The following is a 19,439-nucleotide window of genomic DNA, read 5'->3' on the forward strand; positions in this document are numbered from 1 at the left end:
CTTCACCTGGTTGTATTATAACAGGGTTTGATTTTTAAACACATTGTGTGTTGAGCTCCCTCTTTTGTGAATCCTTGTTCACAGCTTTCCAATTATAAGGCAAAGAAACCAACAAACCCGGTTTTCTCAGGTTTAAAGAAGAGAGTGAAATGTTATGAAAACTTAATCTCTAATATGGTTAACACCTACGGATATACGACACACCCACACCAGTATACGATATACACATGCAAATAGAGACAGAAAAGAGTCGAGGAACATAGAGTAGAGAGGGGTTTGAGGCAATATCAGAAGAGTTTCTTGTTTACTGTGCTTCGAGCTGACTTGATTGTAGATAGTCTTGCTGTTCGTCAGGGCCCATTGCTGTTCTTAAACCTTATTCACGTAGTAGACTTTTCACTTTTTGAGGTTCACATATTTTCAATGGATTCCAAAGCTGGTGAGAAAGGAGATGAAAGCAGACTTGAGAAAGGTCTTCTCAAACCAAGAACCAGGATGTTTCCGAGTTCAAATCCCTTGTTGGAAGTACAAACTTCAACAGCCAGCGAGTCATGTAACTAAAACAGGTCTGACCACTTCTTCTGTGTTTATGGATTCTGCAGTCAACCTGGAATGCTAGCTCCCCCCACCTTCAATGTCTGGTTATCGTGGGTCCATTGTTGGTTGAATGAGTCAAGGCATGGCCCTTTGTTCCTTGTTCCAACACTGTCTGTTACCATGCAAATGTCTTTCCAGTCTGGGGCTTGCAACTTTAAGTTTTAAATTTCAAGTGGTGAAATAATGTGTGCCTCAGTCTTGGTAGATGGGGGGATTGCTTGACACCATCCTTTAATCCTGTACAGCAGCAGTGACAGTGACCATAACTCCATAGGTTTTAAGGTACTTGTGGATAAGGATAAGAGCAGTCCTCGGGTGAATGTGCTAAATTGGGGGAAGGCGAATTATAACAATATTAGGCAGGAACTGAAGAATTTAGATTGGGGTTGGCTGTTTGAGGGTAAATCAACATCTGATGTGTGGGAGTCTTTAAAACGTCAGCTGATTAGAATCCAGGACCAGCATGTTCCTGTGAGGAAGAAAGCCAAGTTTGGCAACTTTCGGGAAGCTTAGATAACGCGGGATACTGTGAACCTGGTCAAAAAGAATAAAGGAAGCATCTGTAAGGGCTGGAAGGCTAGGAACAGACGAAGCACCTGAGGAATATAAAGACAATAGGAAGGAGCTTAAGCAAGCAGTTAGGAGGGCTAAAAGGGGTCATGAAAAGTCATTGGAAAACAGGATTAAGGAAAATCCCAAGGCTTGTTATACGTATATAAAGAGCAAGAGGGTAACCAGGGAAAGGTATGGCCCACTCAAGGACAGAGATGGGAATCTATGTGTGGAGCCAGAGGAAAAGGGCGAGGTGCTAAATGAGCACATAGCATCAGTATTCACCAAAGAAAAGGACTTGGTGGATGATGAGACTAGGGAAGGGAGTGCAGATAGTCTCAGGCATCTCATTATCAAAAAAGAGGAGGTGTTGGGTGTCTTGCAAAGCATTAAGGTAGATAAGTCCCCAGATCCTGATGGGATCTACCCTAGAATACTGAGAGAGGCAAGGGAGGAAATTGGTGCGGCCTTGACAGAAAGCTTTGCATCTTCATTGGCTACAGGTGAGGTCCCAGAGGACTGGAGAACAGCCAATGTTGTCCCTTTGTTTAAGAAGGGTGGCAAGGATAATCCAGGAAATTATAGGCCGGTGAGCCTTACGGCAGTGGTAGGGAAACTATTAGAGAGGATTATTCGGGACAGGATTTACTCCCATTTGGAAACAAACGAACTTTTTCGTGAGAAACAGCATGGTATTGTTAAGGGGAAGTTGTTTCTTACTAATTTGATTGAGTTTTTTGAGGAAGTGATGTAGATGATTGATGAAGGAAGGGCAGTGGATGTTATCTATACGGACTTTAGGAAAGCCTTTGACTGGGTCCCGCATGGCAGACTGGTACTAAAGGTGAAGTCACACGGGATCAGAGGTGAGCTGGCAAGATGGATGCAGAACTGGCTCGGTCGTAGAAGACAGAGGGTATCAATGGATGGGTGTTTTTCTGAATGGAGGGATGTGACTGGTGGTGTTCCGCAGGGATCAATGCTGGGACCTTTGCTGTTTGTAGTATATATGAATGATTTGGAGGAAAATGTAGCTGGTCTGATTAGTAAGTTTGCAGATGACACAAAGGTTGGTGGAGTTGCGGATAATGATGAGGATTATCAGAGGATAAAGCAGGATATAGATCGGCTGGAGACTTGGGCGGAGCAACGGCAGATGGAGATTAATCCGGAGTAACGTGAGGTAATGCATTTTGGAAGGTCTAATGCAGGTGGGAGGTATACAGTAAATGGCAGAACCCTCAGGAGCATTGACAGGCAGAGAGATCTGGGCGTACAGGTCCACAGGTCATTGAAAGTGGCAACGCGGGTGGATAAGGTAGTCAAGAAGGCAGACGGCATGCTTGCCTTCATCGGTCGGTGCAAAGAGTCTAAAAATTGGCAAGTCATATTGCAGCTGTACAGAACCTTCGTTAGGCCACACTTAGAATATTGCGTGCAATTCTGGTCGCCACATTACCAGAAGGACGTGGAGGCGTTGGAGAGGGTACAGAAGAGGTTTACCAGGATGTTTTCTGGTCTGGAGGGCATTAGCTATGAGGAGAGGTTGGAAAAACTCGGATTGTTTTCACTGAAACGACGGAGGTGGAGGGCGACATGATAGAGGGTTACAGAGTTATGAGCGGCATGGACAGAGTGGATATTCAGACACTTTTTCCCAGGGTGGAAGAGTCAGTTACTAGGAGACATAGGTTTAAGGTGCGAGGGGCAAAGTTTAGAGGGGATGTGCGAGGCAGGTTTTTTACACAGAGGGTGGTGAGTGCCTGCAACTTGCTGCCAGGGGAGGTTGTGGAAGCAGATACAATAGCGACGTTTAAGAGACATCCTGACAAATACATGAATAGGAACGGAATAGAGGGATATGGGCCCCAGAAGTACAGAAGGAGTTAGTTTAGGCAGGCATCAAGATCGGCACAGGCTTGGAGGGCCGTATGGCCTGTTCCTGTGCTGTACTGTTCTTTGTTCTTTGTTCTAGTTCTTTGTTGTTGATGGCTGATCTCCAGGATAAATTCCTGAATTCCTGGGCACACTTCTATGATTAGAGATATTGAGTCATTTACAGTGCATAAGGAGGCCATTCGGTCCATCAAGTCTATGCTGGCTGTTCATAAAGCCATCTCGTGAGTTCCATTTCCCCGTTCGATACCAGTAGGCCATCATGTACTTCAAGGATCTACCCAACTTATTTTACAAATCATTGTCTCTGCTTCCCCCACCCTTGAAGGCAGTGATTTATAGATTATTACTACTCACTGTGTGAAAAAAGTTCTTCCTCACATTTCTCCCGCGTATTGTGCCTAAAACGTTAAATCAGTGTCCCCTAGTCCTTGTATCCTTCACAAACCACTGACCACCTCCAGGCGCGTATCCATTGTCTCTCGAGATAAGGAGGCCCAAAAGAAAGAAAAGAAAAGAAAGAAGTCCTTGTATCATCAGTCAATGGGAAGCTTTTCTTTGTTTACCCTATCCAAACCTGCCAAAATCTTGCACACCTCTAGCAAATCTCCCCTCAATCTTCTTTGCTCCAAGGAGAACAATCCCAGTTTCTCCAACCTAACCTTGTAGCTAAAATCCCGCATCCCAGAAACCATCTTGGGAAATCTCCTCTCTACTCATTCAAGGATCCTCACATCCTTCTGAAGCTGTGGCGACCAGAACTGGATGCAATACTCTAGTTATGGTCAAACAAGAGCTTTATAAAAGTTCAGCATAACGTCACTGCTTTTGTACTCAATACTTCTATTTACGAAGCCCCTGATCCCATATGCTTTGCAAACCACCTTCCCAATATGTCCTGCCACCTTCAAAGATCCAAACATATGAAGACCAAGGTCCCTCTGTTCCTGCACACTCTTTAGAATAGTGCCATTCAATCTATATTCCCCCTATCCCTGCTGCCAAAATGCACCACCTCACACGTCTCTGTATTAAATTTAATCTGCCATCTGTCTGCTCTTTCAGCTAGCCTGCTGCAGTTGATTGGTATCATCCTCACTATTTGCCACATCTCCAAAATTGGCATCATTAGCAATGTTTGAAATTCTACTCTCTATTCCAACATCCAAGTCATTTATATGTAGCAAAAAGAGGTAGTGGTCCCAACACTGACACTTAGGAACACCACTGTCTACCATTCTCCTGTATGCTTTCAGGTCTTAAGCCATTCTTTTTTAGGCAATTGGGCACTGATCCTCCTATTTCATGAGTCTTAATTTGGTTAACTCGCCGTTTATATGAATATAGCAACAGGAGTAGGCCATTCAGCCTATCAAGCATGCCCCACCATTCAATTAGATTATGGCTGATCAGCTACCTGAAAGCCTCTTTCCTACGCTATCCCCATATCCCTTAATGTCATGCTCAATGATTGAATTTCCACAGCCCTCTGGGGAGGAGAATTTCCAAAATTCACTACCCGCTGTGTGAAGAAATTCTTCCTCATCTCAGTCCTAAATGGCCTACTCCTTATTCTGAGACTCTGTCCCTTGGTTCTAGATTCACCAGCCAGGGGCAACATATTATCTCCATGCACCCTGTCACACCCTGTATGAATTTTGGAAGTTTCAATGAGATCACCTCTCATTCGTCGAAACTCTAGAGAATACAGGCCCAGTTTTTGCAATCTCTCCTAATAAGGTAATCCCGCCAACCCAGGGATTAGACTGGTGAACCTCTGTTGCACTCCCTCTATGGCAAGTAGTTCCTTCCTTAAATGACGAGACCAAAACTGTGCACACTGGTGTGGTCTCACCAAGACTCTATAGAACTACGCAAGACATATTTACTCCTGTACTCAAACCCTCTTGCAATGAAGGCCAACAGGCCTTCTTAATAGCTTGCTGCACCTGCATGCCAGCTTTTAGTGCCTCACGAGCAAGGACATCCGGGACTCTTTGGACATCAACATTTCCCAACCTCTCACCATTTAAGAAGCACTTTGTCTTTCTGTTTTCCTTCAAAGTTCATTCAATTTCATGATGAAGTGGGAATTATACTTGATGCAGGAATTATTTTCAAGCGAAAGATATTTTGGCTGTCTTTCTGGCAGGTCTAGCAGTAGCTGAGAATTTACAATCCAAAAGTGAAACTAATTTTCAACAGTCAAGTCACATGACTATCATAAATGTTTTCCTCACTCAGAGGGTAGCTCGGAGGTCAAACCCCTTGCTGCTTTCCTTGAAATTGCTTGTTTCCAGTCCTGATTTATAACTTCAGCTTTTGTTGTACCGACTTTCAAAACATCCATAGTTCAAGCTATTTCCAGCAGTCTCTATGTCCACTGAAATCCTTTTCAGTTTCTTGAAACATAGAATTCTAAGTTTTAACATAAAAAAACCTTTGCAACAATATTCTCTTTTCCCATTCTTTATCACTTCCTTGGTCATCATTTGCTGCATTCTAAATTGCTCCCAATCCTCGGGCTCACCATGTTTTCTGCCTACCTTACAAGACACTTCCTTTGATCAAGTTGAAATATTTAACTTATTTTGTTCATAGTGGTATTTTATCAAATGATTTTTTTAAAATTTACATCGACAACATCCATTGCATTCCCTTTATCAATCTTCTCTGAAACTTCATCCAAATTCAATTAGATCATTCAAGCAAGATCTGCCTTTTACAAATCCATGCTGGCTCTACTTAATTAGCTTAAACTTCTCCAAATGCCTGTTGATATTTTCCCTGATTATTGTTTCTAAAAATTTACTTACCGCTGATATTAAACTAACTGGCTTGTAGGTACAAGGACTGTCCTTATACCCTTTCGTGAATCAGGGTATCACATTTGCCACTCTCCAATCCTTTAGATTGCTGTATCGAGAGAAGACTAGAAGTTTACAGCAGGTCCTTCTGTTATCTCCATCCCCACTTCCTTTTGCAACCTGGGATGCAAACCATCTGGGCCAGGCGAGTTAGCTGCTCAGAGCCACCCTTTGTAGTACCTTCTGCCTATCAATTTTACGGTCTCTGCTTGTACTGATATTTTGTAAGCATTCTCTTCCTCAGTAAAGAATAATACAAATTTCTCTTAAGTATTCTAGCCTTACCTTGTGCCTCGAAGCATATATCACCCTCTATGTTCTTAATCGACTCCACCCTGCCTCTTACTATACACTTACTGTTTACTTGTCAGAAGAAGAATTTTGCTTTCCTTTTATATTAACTGCCATTCTACCCTCATATTCTTTCTTTGTCTTTTTTTCCTCTTTACCTCCCCTCTCAACTTTATTGTACTTGACCTGGTCCTCACTTGAGAAATTCTGACATTTATCACACACCCTGCTTTTCATCATATTCTCTGTCTTCCCTGTCATCCAAGCAGCCCTGACTTTGTTTCCCCTGTTGGAATGTGTTAGCCTGTCCCTGAAACATCTCCTCTTTACAAATCATCCATTGTTCTGCAACAGATGTTCCTGTCAGTCTATGTTCCCATTTTACCCTGGTAAAATCTCACATCATCACATTGAAATTAGATTTCTTACAATTTAGATGTTCTACTTTAGATTTATTTATTTAGAGATACAGCACTGAAACAGGCCCTTCAGCCCACTGCGTCTGTATGGACCATCAACCACCCACTCATACTAATCCTACATCCCCACCTTCCCGATATTCCCCTCCCTCTGCTAGGGGAAATTTATAAAGGCCAATTTACCTATCAACGTGCAAGTCTTTTGCTGTGGGAGGAAAACGGAGTGCCCGGCAAAAGCCTATGCGGTCACAGGGAGAACGTGCAAACTCCACACAGGCAGCAACCAGAATTGAACGCGGGTCGCTGGAGCTTTGAAGCTGCGGTGCTAACCACTGCACCACTCTTGCACAGACTGCACCGCCCTCTTCTCCAGTACTAGCCTAAACCTTCTGATATGATGATCACTGTTGTTCAAATGCATCCCCATGGACAATTGGCCCACTTGGCCCACCTCATTCCCCAGCACCAGATCAGGCAATGTCTCCTTCTTAGTTGGACGGAGAACATACTTGTCGAGGAAGTTCTCCTGAACATATTTCAGAAATTTCTCCCCCTCCTTTCCCTTTATTCAAACATTATCTCAATCGATATTTGGGTAAGTAAGTCCTCCAAAATCACCACTCTATATTCCATGCAAATCTCTGTGATCTCCCTGCAGATTTGCTCCTCTGTCTCTCTATCTCACGATTTGGAGGCCTCTAGAATTCCGGCAGTAGCGTGATCATGCCCTCTTTGCTTCTCCACTCTAACCAAATGGATTCTGTTCTTGCCCCCTCAAGGACATCCTCACTTTCCAACACGACAATGTGTTCCCTAATCAGTACTGCTGCCCACTTCCCTTTCAACCTTCCCTATTTTTTTGAACACTTTGCAATCTTGAATATTAAGCACCGTGTCCTCACCATTTAGAAGTAGCAGGTATAAAGCAGCCGTTAGCAGCAAAAAGTCTGATTAATCAGAACGGTGGGTGTGGGAAATAATTCCACAGCTGACACCCTGCAAAACAGAACTCCAATAATCAGTTTAAATAAAGTACTGAACTGACAGAATGGAGATCAGATAACCCATAACCAAAGATCAGATCGAAGATAAAAACAAGAAATGCTGGAAATGCTCAGCAGGTCTGGCAGCATTTGTGGAGAGAGAAGCAGAGTTAACGTTTCAGGCCGGTGTTCTGATGAAGTGACACAGACCTGAAACGTCAACTCTGCTTTTCTCTCCACAGATGCTGCCAGACCTGCTGAGTATTTCCAGAGTTTATTGTTTTTATTTCAGATTTCCAGCATCCTCAGTATTTTGCTTTCATTTTAGATCAAATCTAAGCTCTGCAGTCCTGCCACAGCCTGTCATCAATGGTGATGGATAATTAAACAACTAACTGGAGGAGGTGGATCAACAAATATCCCAATTCTCAACGATGGGGGAGCCCAGCACATCAATTCAAAAGATAAGGCTGAAGCATTTGCAACAATCTTCAGCCAGAAATGCCAAGTTGATGATCCATCTCAGCCTCCTACTGAAGTTCCCAGCATTACAGATGCCAATCTTCAGCAAATTCAATTCACTCCAAGTGAGATCAAGAAATGACTGAAGGCACTGGATACTGCAAAAGCAGTGGGTCCTGACAATATTCCGACAATAGTACTGAAGACCTGTGCTCCAGAAATTGCTGCGCCCGAGCAAGCTGTTCCAGTACAGCTACAACACTGGCATCTACCCGGCAATTAGGAAAATTGCAGAGTCCCACCCAGAAAATTACCACAATATTGGTTTACTCTTAGTCATCAGCAAAGTGATGAAAGGTATAATTGACAGTGATATCAAGTGGCACTTACTTAGCAATAACTCAGTGACGCTCAGTTTGGGTTCCGCCAGGGCCACTCAGCTCCTGACCCCATTACAGCCTTAGTTCAAACATGGACAAAAGAGCTAAACTCAAGAGGTGAGGTGAGAGTGACTGCCATTGACATCAAGGCAGCATTTGCCGAGTACAGCACCAAGGAGCCAGAGCAAACCTGGAGTCAATGGGAATCAGGAAAAAGCTCTCCGCTGGTTGAATTCATACCGAGCACAAAGAAAGATGGTTGTGGTTATTGGAGGTCAATCATCTGAGCTCCAGGACATCACTGCAGGAGTTCCTCAGAGCAGTGCCCTCGGCCCAACCATCTTCAGCTGCTTCATCAATGTCCTTCCTTCAATTATAAGGTCAGAAGTGGGGAGGTTCGCTAATGATTGCACGATGTTCAGCACCATTCGCGACTCCTCAGATACTGAAGCAGTCAGTGTAGAAATGCAGCAAGTCCTGGGCAATATCCAGGCTTGGGCTGATAAGTGGCAAGTAACATTCGCACCACACAATGTGTCAGGCAATGACCATCTCCAACAAGAGAGAATCTAACCATCTCCCCTTGACATTCAATGGCATTACCATCGCTGAAACCCCACTATCAACATCCTAGGGAGCTTTCATTGTCCAAAAACTGAACTGCAGTAGCCATATAAATACCATGGCTACAAGAACAGGTCAGAGGCTAGGAAGCCTGCGGCGAGTAACTCACCTCCTGACTCTCCAAAGCCTGTCCACCATCTACAAGGCAAAAGTCAGGAGTGTGATGGAATACTTTCCACTTGCCTGGATGAGTGCAGCTCCAACAACACTCAAGAAGTTCGACACCATCCAGGAGAAAGCAGCCCTCTTGATTGGCACCCCGTCTACCAACATTCACTCCCTCCACCACTGACGTACAGTGGCAGCATTCTGCACCATCTACAAGATGCACTGCAGCAATGCACCAAGGCTCCTTAGACAACAGCTTCTAAACTTGCAAACTCTACCAACTAGAAGGACAAGGGCAGCAGATGCATGGGAACACCACCACCTGCAAATTCCCCTCCAAGCCACACACCATCCTGACTTGGAAGAATACCACCGTTCCTTCACTATCACAGAGTCAAACTCTTGAAACTCCTTTCCTAACAGCACTGTGGGTGTCATGGACTGCAGAGGTTCATGAAAGCAGCGCACCAAGACCTTCTCAAGGGCAATTAGGAATGGGCAATAAATGCTGGCCTAGCCAGCGATGCCCACATCCCTGGTCTGAATAAAGAAAAATGAGGGTTAAATCACAGTGAATCTTAGCAAGGTTTAAAGAAGTGAATCAGCCAGGAGTCATTGACATAATCATGTGTGTGAGCTTATGGTGCAATGGTAGCACATCTAAGTCCCATTTATAAGACTGCATGTTCAAAGCATGTCAGGTTCAAGCCCTGGATTTTATAAAAATAAAAGCAAAATATTGCAGAATATGCAAATCTGAAGCAAAAACAAGAAATGCTGGAAACATTCAGCTGGGCCGGCAGCATCAGTGGAGAGAGAAGCAGTGAGTGCCCAGATTGTGCACGTGTTGTTCAATGGACTGTGTACTCGGGGTGCCCAGAGTTTGCGAGAAGATAACAAGAGTAGAATAGGCGTACCCAAGAGAGTGATGGAGTGGCCGAAAGTGATCTGGGGTGTCCAAGCTCGTCCTTGGCGCGACCAATGTATGTCAGATGAAGGCAACTGTGTGCTCGGAATGACCAGAATATTCTTGGGTTGCTCAAAAGCGTGGTAGGTGTGCCCAAGTGCATGGGGCGGGGAACAGTATACTAGGTGAGCCCAAGACAGCGATTACAATGGCCAGAGTGTGCTGAGGAAGCTAATGAGCCTTCTGGGATGCCTAATAGTGTACGCAGGGATGGCAATCATGTGCCAGTGGTGTCCAAAAGCATTTTGGAGTGCACATGAGCGTGCTAAAGGAGGCCACTGTGCACTAGAGGTGCCAAAGAGAGTGATCAGTCTGCCCAGAGTGTCATCAGTCTGTCCAAGAGTGTGCTAGAGAATGGCAAGTGTGTGCTACCGGTGCTTGAGAGTGAACTAGGCGTGAGCAAGTGTGGGCTAAGGGTGCTGCAGAGTGTTATGGAGGTGCCCAAGTGTTTATGTGGAAGGTGACCAAGATTGTGATAGGTGAAGGTACGTAAGTGCTGGAGGGTCCTGTACGTGCTGGAGGTAACAATGAGAGTGATTAGTGTGCCCAAGTGTGTTCGATCTGTCTAACAATGTACTGGAGAATGACAAGAGTGTTCTACGAGTGTCCAGGAGTGTGCTGGGAGTGCCCAAGAGTAGGCTGTGTTGCCCAAATGTGAGCTCGGAGTGCCCAGAATGTGCTCAACGTGCCCAAGAATGTGATAGGTGTGCCCAAGAGTTTGGCAGGAGTGAGCAAGTGTGTACTAAGGATGCCGACGAGGGTGCTAGAGGAGACCAAGCATGTGATAGGGGATGGCAGGATTGTGATAGGGTGTCGAAGTGTCTGCTAGGGTTGTCCAAGTGTGGGCGAATTTGCCCAAGTGTGTGCTTGGGCTGCCCAAGGAGGTGGTAGGTATCCCAAGAGTATACTAGGGGTGTCCAAATGTGTGACAGGGAAGTGTGTCCTAAGAGTGTTCAAAACGTTCTACGTTTGCTCAAGAGTGTTGAAAGAGTGCAAAGGACGATTCTGGGGTGCCCCAGAGTGTATTCGGGAAGAGTAAGTAAGTGTCAGTTGTGTCCAAGAGAATGCTGGGGGGAACAAAACTGTGCTCGGAAAAGCCAGTTTGTGATAGAGGTGCCAAGGAGGGTGATCTGTGTGCCCACTGTGTACTAGGCCTGTTCAAGAGTGGGCTGGAGAATGATAGAGTGTACTACGGGTGTCTTAGAGTGTGATAGGAGTAACCAAGTGTGTGCGAGGTGTGCTCAAGAATATGCTTGGTGTGCCCAAGTCTGTGATAGTGGCGCTGAAGGTAGTGCTGTGGGTGCCCAAGAGTATACTAGGGGCGCCCAAAACTATACTCAGGGATGGCAGTTGGCTCCAAGAGTGTGCTGAGGCAAACTAGTGTGTAATAGACGTGCCAACGAGAGTGATCAGTGTGCCCACAGTGTGCTAGGGTATTCCAAGAATGAGTGTTAGAGAATGACAGGAGAGTGCTCCAGTTGTCCAAGAGTGTGCTGGGAGTGAGCAAGTGTGTGATTGAGGTGCCTAAGGGCATGATAGGAGTGAACAAGAGCCCCTATGTGTGCCTGAGGTCAAATATGATTGTGATGCGGATGGCAAGAGTCTGCCAGATGTGCCCAAGTGTTTCCTAGTGTTGATCAAACATGTGCTAGTGGATGCCAAGTGTCTGCTAGGGAGGACTGAGAGTGGGCTATTTTGACCATGAGTGCTTGGTGGGACCAGAGGATGCTCATGGTGTCCATGTGTGTGATAGAGGTACCCAGCAGCATGCTAGGGATGCACAAGCATGCGGGAGGGCTGCCGAGGAGGATACTAGGAGTGCCCAGAGATTGAAAGGATTGCCGAAGGGTATAATAGTTGTGCCCTAGTGAGGACTAAGTGTGCCCAAGAGGGCGCAAAATGTGCCCACAGTGTGAGGGAGTGCCAAAGAGTGTTGTGGAGTGCCTAAGATTGTACTCAGGGATGGAAAGTGTATGCTAGTGGTCTCCTGGAGTGTGCTGCGGTGCAGAAGAATTTGAAAGGGGTGCCCAGTGTGCGAGAGAGATGACAAAGAGATTGATCCGTGTGCAGATACTGTGATAGGCATGTTTAGGAGTGTGCTAAAGAATGGCAAAGAGTGGTATGGATGCGAAAGAGTCTGCTAGGAGTGAGCAAATGTTTGGTAAGGGTGATCAGGAGGATTCTAGGCATAACCAAACATGTGTTAGGGGATAACGCGTGTGTGCTAGGGTGTCTACTGTCTGCCAGGCGTGCCCAAGAGTGGGTTAGTTAGCCAAAATGCGTGCTCAGTGTGCCCAGGAAGTGCTCACCCAGCACACTCTGGGGACTCCGATAACACAATTGGGAAAACAAGTCCACTCGTGGGCATTCCTAGCAGACACTTCGACACCCGAGTGCACCCTTGCCGTCCCCTAGCTCATGTTTGGTCACATCTAGTACAGACTTGGTCACCCCGATCACACATTTGTTCACTCATAGCACACTTATGGGCACGCGTAGAACACTCCTCTCATTCTCCAGCACACTGTTGGACAGCCCTATCACATACTGGGCACCACTAATACACTCTTTGACACCCCTATTACTCAATTGACCAACCATAGCACAATTTGTGCACGCCTAGCATACATTTGTCTTCACCTATCACGCACTTGGGCATGCCTATCCTCTCTGGATACACGGAGAACCCGCTTGGCCACCTTTATCATACACTTGGGCAAACCTATTAGCCTACTGGTCACTCCATCATACTGTTGGAGAAACCTACCACATTCTTGTCATCACCCAGAACCATCTTGGCCACCCCTAGCATGCTCGTGGGCACACCTGTCAACCACTTATTAACTCCTGTCACACTCCTGTCATTCTCTAGCACACTCTTGGACCGCCCTATCACACTCTGGGCACGGGTAGCCATCTCTTTGTCACCTCTAGCACACATTAGGCTCCCCTGGCACATTCTTGTGCACCTCAGCATACTTGGAGACGAGTGGCAGACAGTTGCCATCCATGAGTACAGTCTTGGGCTCCTCAGAACATTATACATCCCCATCATCACCATCTGGGCACAGCTAGCACACTCTTGTGAACTCTGCCACATCTTGGGCAACCCTAGAACAAATTGGACACTCCTAAAACACACTTGCCATAAACTAGAACACTCTTGGGCGCCCCTAGTACAGTCTTGGGCAGATCTTGTATACTCTGGGTCAGCTGTAGCACACAATTCTCATGCCAAAGCACACTTTTGGACAGGCCGTTCACATTCTGGGCGCACTGATCACTCTCTTTGGCACATCCATTACATTCTGGGCACCCCTATCACATTCACGGCTCCTCCATTACACTCCTGGGCACACCTAGAACAAATTTGCACAATGGTAGCACAATCTGGGCACTCCTATCACCTACTTGCCTTCACCTAGCACACACTTCGGCACACCTAAAACTCTCTGGGTGTACCGATTACACCCTTGTGCATTTCGGGCACACACTTGGACAGCCCTAGAACACATTGGAGCACTCCATCACTCTCTTGGATATCCCTGTGACAATCTTGTCATCTCCTATCACACTCTTAGGTAACCCTATCACACTCTGGGCATACTGAGCATATCCTTTGGGATCTCCAACATATTGGTCACCCCAATCACACCTTTGTGCACCCTATCTCACTCTTGGATACCACTGAAACCCTGTTACACGCTTGGGGATACCGAGCAAACTACTGCCATCCCCTAACTCATGCTTGGGCACACATGGCATGTTCGTGGGCATACCGAGCACACTCCGGTCATACTGAGCATACTCTTTGGCATCTCCCACATACACTGTCACCACGATCACAACTTTGTGCACCCTATCACACTGTTGGACACCACTGCAAACCTATCACACGCTTGGGGATACCGAGCACACTGCTGCCATCCCCTAACTCATTCTTGGGCACACATGACATGTTCGTGGGCATAACGAGCACACTCTGGGCACCTCTATAACACATTTGGGCAACACTAGCCCCCACTTTCCCACCCATATCGCATACTTAGATATCCTATCAAACTCCTGCCAACCTCCAGCACATGTCTGGCCACCTTGAGCACCCTGTTGGGCACTCCTAGTACACTCTTGCTCTCTCCATCACACCATTCTGCACATTAGCACCTTCTTGGGCACATCTGGCATACTCTGTCACTCCGAGCACACATTTGAGCAAAGTATCCCACACTTGGGCACCGCTAGTACTCACCTGGTCACCCCTCATACACTCTGGGGTACTAGTCGTGCACTCTAGTCATTCTCAAGCACACTCTTGGACAGTCCTAACAATTCTGGACATACTGATTACTCGCTTTGTCACCTCTATCACACATTAGACCCCCGTAGCACACACTTGCTTTGTCCCAGCATGCTCTTGGGCACCCTATTTAAACTCTTGGGCACGATCTTGTCACTCCATGACGTCTCTGGATACCCCTAGCAAACTCTTGGTCACACTTACAATGGTTTTGGTTACACCTAGCACATACTTCTGCACACCTAGTAAACTCTTGTGGACACCAAGTACATTCTTGGGCACCTCTATTACACACTAGGCTCCCGTGGCACACTGCTGTCTACGCAAGGTCGCTCTTGGACACAACTGGCACACACTTGTCATCCCAGAGTACACTCTTTGGCATCCTAGAACATTGTTCATCCCGCTAATCACCATTTGGCAAAACTAGTACGCTCTTGGGCACCACTATTACACACTTGCTTTCTCCTACAACATCCTTGGTTACCCATAGCGCATACTTATCATTCTCTAGCACACTCTGGAACAGCCCTATCACACTCTGGGCACAGTGATCACACGTTTTGGCACCTCTATCACACTCGTGACACTCTAGCATACTCCTGCTAATCACTAGCATATGTTTGGGCACACCTATCACACTTTGTGCACTCCTAGTATACACTTGGAGAACCTGATAAAATCTGTGCACTCCAGCACACACTTATCATCACCTAACACTCACTTGTGTACCCGACGACACAATTCTGCAACCCTTTCACATGCTTGTGCACCCCTAACACCTGCAGCCATCCCCTATCTCACTGCTGGTAACCCCTAGCACGTTCTTGGCCACACGAGCACACTATGGGCACAACATGCTCACATTTGGACAACATTTGCCAACTCTTCGGCACCCCCAGAACACTCCTAACAACCTAGACCACTCCTGCCAAACTCTAGCACATGTTGGGTCACTTCTGTCATACAATGGGCTCCCTGCACTCCCTTGGGCACCTCTGCCATATCCTTTGGAGCACCTAGAACAATATCAGCACCAACTGGGCACACCTAGTACACTCTTGCTCACTCCAGGCACACTCATGTGCATCTGTAACAATCTCTTGTCATTCTCTAGCAGCCTCTTGGACAGCTCCATCATTCTCTGGGCACACTTATCACTTGCTTTGTCACCTCTATCACGCATTGCGCTCCCCATCACAATTCTGCCTGCCCCAAAACACTCTTGGGAACCAGTAGTACATTCTTGGGCATCCCAAGCAACAACCCTACCACAATCTGGAAACTCCTAGTACATAATTGCCTTCACCTATCACACACTTCGTCACTTAACACATTCTGGGCACACCAAACATTCCCTTGGGCACATTTATCAGACTCCTGGGCACACCTAGAACGCATCTGGGTACTCCATTACACGCTTGGACACCACTACTACACTCTTGCCATTTCCTAGCACACACATCTTGACGCCTATCACACTCTGGGCACATCGATCACCCTCTATCGCAACTCTAGAATACACTGAGCACCACTATCACACTGTTGTGCATCCCAGCACACACTCGCATTGTACCAGCACACTTTTGGGAACCCTGGCACACTCTGGGCACTCCGAGCACTCACTTTCCCGCAACTAGCACATTCTTAGTCACCACTACCATACTCTGGCAATACCAATCACCCACTTTCCCACCTCCAGCACACACTTTGGTACCCCTTGAACACTTTTCGGCACTCCATCACTCTAATGGACACAACGTTTACACACTTACTCACTCATAGCATACTCTTGCGCAGCTGTAACACACTCTTGCCATTCTCCAGCACATACCCTTGGACAACCCTAGCACACTCTGGGCGCACAGAGCACTGTATTTTTCATCTGTAGGACACATTAGGCTTCCCTAGCACACTCTTGTGCACCCCAGTACACACTTGGACACCACTTGCACACTCTTGACATCCCCGAGTACACTCTTGGACACCACTGTCTCACACTCTCGGCACCCCAAGCATATGCCTAGTCCACTGTTGGGCATCGCCAGCAGGCACTTGGTCACCCCTGCCGCACTCTTGAGCATCCCTGCAACATTCTGAGCACACCTATCACACACTTGCCATCATATGTTTTGGACATTCCTAATACACTCTTAGGCACCCCCATGAAACACTTTGCCACCACAATCATACACTTGGGTACCCCGATCAGGCACTTAGGCACATCTATCACGCTCTGTGCACTCCAAACACGAATTTGGGCAAGCTAGCCCACTCTTGGCCACCTTAGCAGACACTTGCCCTCACCAAGCGCACACTGGCCTCCCTTGTCTCACACTGGGCTCCCATAGCATTGTCTTTTGAACACAAGCACACTCTTCGACACCACTGGCACACTCTTGTCATCCCTTCGTGCACTCTTGGGTACCCCAGAACACTTTTCAGTACACGTATCACACTCCGGGTACAACAAGCACATGCTTGGACACCCCTCGTCCATTCTTGGGCACCTGCAGCTCACACCTGAGCATCGATAACACACTATTGGGCAACCCTGGAACATTCTGCGCACTCATAGTACACACTTGCCATGATCTAGCACAACCTTGGGCACACATAGTAAACTCTTGGGCATATGTAGTGCACACTTGGGCACCCCCATCATAACCTTTGTACCTCTACCACACTCTTGGTCAGCACTAGCACCTTCTTGGGCGCACCTATCACTCTCTACACACTCCGAACACACATTTGTTCAAACTACACCACTCTCGGGCAGCCCTAGCAGACACTTGGCACACTCGTTCATATTTGACATTCCCGAGCACATGTTTGTTTACCTATAGCACCATCTTGGACACCCCTAGGAAACACTTGCTCACTGCTTTCACAATCTTGGGCACGCGAAGAACACTCTTGCTATTCTCTAGCACACACTTGTACAGTCGTACCACACCCTGGGCACTGCTAGTACACTCTTGGGCGCCCCAGTGCAAACATGAAGAACCCAAGCACAATTTGTGCTCTCCCAGCACACACTTGCCTTCACCTAGCACACACTTCGGCACGCCTCTCACAATCTGGACACACCGAGCACCCCCTTGGCCACCTCCAGCGCACACTTGGGTACACCAAGAACGATATTGGCACCACAGCACTCTGTTGGACATTCCAACCACACACTTGCCATTCCTTCGCACACTCTTAGACACCCCTACTATGCTCGTGGGCTCCATAGCCCACACTTGCTCACTCCTAGCAAACTCTCAGGCACCTGTAGCACTCTATTGTCATTCTATAGCACATTCTTGGGCAGTCCTATCACACTCTGTACATACTGAGCACTCTCTTTGGCAGCTCTAGTACCCTGGGCTCCACTGGCATGTCCGTGTGCATCAATCACATTCTTGGACACAACTGGCACACACTTGCAATATACGAGTACGCTCTTGGGCAGCACAGAACATCATTCTTCCCCCTTATCAACATCTGTTCACACCTATCGCACTATTGGGCAACCCTAGAATATTCTGGACATGCCTACCACATACGAGCCAACAACTAGTACACTCTTTGTCACTCCTAGTACAGTCTTGGGCATAGAAAGTACACTCTTGGGCTCCTGCAGCACACACTTACTTGCTCCGAGCAAACTCTTGGCTACTCCATCACACACTTATCACTCTCAAGCGTACTCTTTTCAGCCCTATCATGCTCTCGGCACACTGAGCGTGCTTTTCGCCGTATCTATTACACTCTGGGTAGCCCAACACACTATGGGCAGCCCAGCACTCTCTGGGCACCCCGAGTACACTTTGAACACCCCGAGGACAGGATTGGGCACTCACTTGTACAACGCTATCACAATGTGGACACTCCTTGCACGCTCCTGCCTTCACCTAGCAGGCACTTGTACAGCCCTAAACCTCACTGGACAAAGTGAGCACCCCCTTGTGCATTTTCAGAACACTCATGGGCACTCCAAAAACACAGTGGGAACTCTATTACTCTCTTGGACACCTTTTAACCCCTTTGCCATCTCCAAGCAAACTCCTGGGCACACTGATAACACACTGGGGCACCCTGACGACACTCTGGACACACGAAGCATATTCCTTTGCACTTACAGCACACATTGAGTACCCCGAGCACACCTTCGTGCACGCCATCACACTCCTGGACACCACAGGAACCCTATCTCAGGATTGGGCAAAACTAGCACACTAGCTTGGCTTGGGCACACATGGCATATTCTAGGGAAAACCAAGCACATTCTGGGTGAAGCAAGCACACATTTGTGCAACCCTCGCCCCCACCTGTCACCCTTCTCATAAGCAAGCGATATGGGGAGTGGGCAGGAAATTGAAGCCTAGCGGACAGGGGGACTGCTGCATAATTGAACTTATATATTCGGGCAGTGGCTAAACCCGAAACACTACACGTGTAGTGTCTCCCACCCATCCTCCTCCTCTAACCAAAAAAAGAGGACTCTTGTGTGGAGGGTTTGGTAAGGTAAGGTTTTCCTTTATTTGTTATTTTAAATCGCTTTTGTCAATTTAGAGCAGAGGGGATGGAAGCTCGGGCAGTTGCATGCTCCTCTTGCAGGATGTGGCAGGTAAGGGTCACCACTTGTGTCCCGGCTGACATCACCTGTGAGAAGTGCACCCAACTCCAGCTCCTCACAGACCGCGTTAGGGAACTGGAGCTGGAGCTGGATGAACTTCGGATCATTCAGGAGGCTGAGGGGGTGATGGAGATCAATTGTAGGGAAGTAGTGACACATAAGTTACAGGAATAAGGTAGCTGGGTGACCGTCAGGGGAGGGAAAGGGAATATGCGCACAGTACAGGGATCCCCTGTGGCCGTACCCCTCAACAATAAGTGTACCATTTTGGATACTTTTTGTGGGGACGACCGACCAGGCGAAAGCCACAGTGGCCAGGTCTCTGGCACTGAGCCTGGCTCTATGGCTCAGAAGGGAAGGGGGGAGAATAGG

This window comes from Heterodontus francisci, unplaced genomic scaffold (assembly GCF_036365525.1).
Source record: "Heterodontus francisci isolate sHetFra1 unplaced genomic scaffold, sHetFra1.hap1 HAP1_SCAFFOLD_421, whole genome shotgun sequence".
Classification (NCBI taxonomy): domain Eukaryota; kingdom Metazoa; phylum Chordata; class Chondrichthyes; order Heterodontiformes; family Heterodontidae; genus Heterodontus; species Heterodontus francisci.